Here is a 3,866-nt window from a genome sequence, read left to right as displayed (position 1 = left end):
CAGCTAGAGGACGCGGTCGAGCTAGAGGATGCGGGGCTGCCCCAGCCAGGGGCAGGGCTCCTGCGGTAGGGAAGCGACATGAGAGATCTCCATCTCCAGAGCCTAAGGTTCAGCAGGTTCGAGACCAGGCTACTGAGGATTATGTGGCTCCAGCATGAGCACACCCCGAGGCCACTTTAGAGCAGATGATGTAGGATACTATGGCTCGCGTTCTACTCCATTTGGATGCCCAGTAGGCTGCTGCTGGTGTTACTTCTCCGGCGGAGGATTGCAGACTATAGTTGGGGCGCAGATCCCTGAGCAGAGATCGACTCATGTAGCGCACCGTGTTGCGGCTGTGGCTCCACGAATGGATATGGTGCCAGCCCCAGGAGATGATCTTAGACCCGTGGCGGGCCCTGTTATGACCTTGACTGATCACGAGCTAGTTGGGAAGTTTAGAAAGTTGGAGCAGCTGAGATTCACGGGTACTTCTAGAGAGGATGCATATGACTTCATCTTGGACATGTATAAGTTATTGCACAGGATGGGGATTGTTAAGTCCCATTGGGATGATTATGTGTCCTACCAGTTTCGAGGGACGCGAAGACCTGGTGGGGGTATTTCATTGCTTGCAGACCTGAGGGTTCTCCTCCACTGACTTGGATACAGGTTTATTGGGCTTTTCTTGAGAAGTATGTGCTCCGGGCTTTGAGAGAGGCATGTAGGAATGAGTTTCTCCACCTGTAGCAGAGGGAACTATCCGTTGATACCTATGTGACTCGCTATCTATATTTGGCATGTTATTCAACACCCCTGATTCCTACTGAGCTTGACAGGATTCGACGCTTTGTTGGTGGGCTCGATGGTTCTCTTCATATTCCATTCCTTCAGCTTGAGGCCATGGGGGCTTCCCTCCAGTTCATTGTTGAGCATGCTTCTTTAGTCGAGGCCGCTAAGGCCTGTGCATTTGTAGGGGTTAGTGAAAAGAGGCAGCGACAGTTTGGGAGTTATAGTGGTTCAGCCTTTAGGGGCGCCGGATAGTCCTCTAGGTAGTATCAGCCCTATTCCGGCAGTACTGTGCAGTCAGCTTTGCAGGCTTCCTCTAGTGGGCCTTCCAAGCAGAGAGCTTCTGAGAGCTCGTTTCTCGACCAGCAGACAGAGTTGTTCTATTTGGGTCTTCAGTTTCGGTCTATTAGTCTCAGCCTTCTATGGCTTGTTTTTCATGTGGAGAGCCCAGTCATTTTGCTAGAGAGTGTCTACGACCCAGGCAGTGTCATCAGTTCTAGAGGACTCCGACATCTTCAGGTAGCCGAGGTGGTATTTCTCAGAGGAGCGGTGCTCAATTAGGCTGCGGTGGTTCACAAGTTTCTAGAGGTGGATCCTAGGCTGGTAGAGGTGGGTCCCAGAGTTCGAGTGGTGGATCACAGTCTGGACGTGGTGGGCCCAGTGTCATTCGTTCCTAGGTAGACCTAAGGAAGAGGCCTCAGATGCTATTATTTCAGATACCGTTTCTGTCCGACATAGAGCAACATCTGTATTATTTGATCCTGCATCCACTTATTCGTATGTGTCTGCATATCATGCTGTTGATTAGGATCTGCCTTGTGATAACATAGCTGTACCTATTCATGTGTCTACTCCGGTCAGAGATTCTGTTGTGGTTGATCGAGTTTATTAGTCGTGTTTGGTTACTTTTATGGGTTATGACACTTGGCTAGATTTGATTTTGATATTATCTAGGGTATGACCTAGCTTTCTCCTTATCATGTGATCTTGGACTGTTATGCCAAGACAGTCACATTAGCTATGCCAGGGATTCCTATACTTGTGTGGAGGGGTACTTCTAGCTCTGCTCCGAAGAAGTTATTTCCTTCCTTCAGGCGAAAAAATTAGTCAACAAGGGGTGTTTTTCTTATCTGGCTAATGTGCGTGATACTACTGTTGCATTTTCACCCATTGAGTCCATTCCTATTGTGAGAGAGTTCGCGGAGGTATTCCCCTCCGATCTACCGGGTATATGTCAAGACCCAACCGGAGGGCCACGACGGGCACCTGGTGCTAATCCACCCGGGCACCTCTTATCATACTTTGACATTTGCATCTAGGTGAGCCACATAGCTAAATCATACTTTCTATCCATTATTCATACTAATTCCATTGGGCAACAATATATATATATATATATATATATATATATATATATATATATATATATATATATTCAATAACAATGCCCATATAGATATACATAAGCCGACGAGGCTAACAAAATGATATCCAAAATATAGGCTGACAAGGCCAAACTCATCTAACCATATACATATGTCTACGAGCCTCTAAGGAGAGTATGTCATATCATATAGGCGGGACAGGACCCCGCTATGCCCATAAATATGCACACAAAAGAATAAATACCAAAAGCTGTTGCTCCGAATGAAATGGAGCTCCGCTATGTAGTCCCTGAGTAATAAAGCTATGGATCAAGCCTGTCTCCCTGGCCACTTGTGGGCATGACGCAGCGTCTACAAACAAAAGGACGTCAGTACGACGAATGTACAGAGTATGTAAAGCATGATCAACATCATTATGAAAGCATAATAGACAATATAAGAAATAACATAGGATGGGAGATAGTAGTATCATCGTCATAAACACTTACTTGCTTTTCATAGGGACTTTCCATTTCAAATGCGTGATTGTGTACATACATCTATATCCGTATCCGTATTCATATCCGTACTCATTTACATTCGTATCCATTTTCGTATTCATAGCATATTCGTATTTATATTCATATTCATATACATATCATTTACATATACATATTATTTACATAGCATACCCGACCATGAAGGTTCGGTGTTTCACATACCTGGCCCTACCAAGGCTCAGGGTTGTCCGTACCCAACTGCAGTGGTGCGCGCGCAATATATATATATTCTACCCGGACATATAAGCCCGGGGTTTCATAATAGCCATACATAGGCACATATACATAAAGGCCCATAAGCATCTTTAGCATCATTACTATCGTCGTTCATTACATCTAACCCTAGAGGATTACTCATCATAGGAGGAATTTAGTACAATCGTAACATATCGAGAATCATGAGCTTAGTAGCTTTTAAAGATAGAATCATTTGGAGGACATCATAGGCTCATAGAAGAATAGATATTTGGCCAAAGAACCATGCTTCATGAAAGAAGGGTTAGCCTTACATACCCCTTCGTTCAACTATTCTATCACTTGCACGTTCTCCTTCAATGCTCACGTTTCTACCTTCATTAGAGTTATACTATCATTAGAAAATCAATAGCTTAGCATACATGACTAAAGCTAGAGAAAATTGGACAGCATCTCCTTTATTTATACGACTTCCTCCATATCATATATCAACTCCCAAACATCAATAATAACATTCACAACATCATAACAATGGTCTTTATTCACCTACATTATCCTTACTTCTCAATTCACTTCCAATCATCCATATCCATGGTCATAGCACACTATTACATTCATTCATATACAATGTCTACCCTATGTTCTTAACATCATTTATAACATAACCATAATCACAACATATCAAGAATCATGACTCAATCCAAGCTATTACTCAAAAATGACACTATTCCCACATTCATGACACATTTTCTATATTCTTCGACAATCCAAGTGTTTCAACTCTCAATACCTTAAACAACACGAAAATACCATAAAACTTACCTTAGATGGTGTAGGAATGAACCTTGGGTGAAAACACTTCACTTGATCAAAACCCTAGTTTCACCTTCACTTGGATTCCTTGTCTTGGATGAACTTTAATGGGTTTCTTACACTTGATTCTCTTGGTTTGATGAAGTTGATCACTAATATCTCTTGA

This window comes from Lycium barbarum, chromosome 12 (genome assembly GCF_019175385.1).
Source record: "Lycium barbarum isolate Lr01 chromosome 12, ASM1917538v2, whole genome shotgun sequence".
In the NCBI taxonomy this organism is placed as follows: Eukaryota; Viridiplantae; Streptophyta; class Magnoliopsida; order Solanales; family Solanaceae; genus Lycium; species Lycium barbarum.
This window is presented reverse-complemented; position numbering follows the sequence as displayed.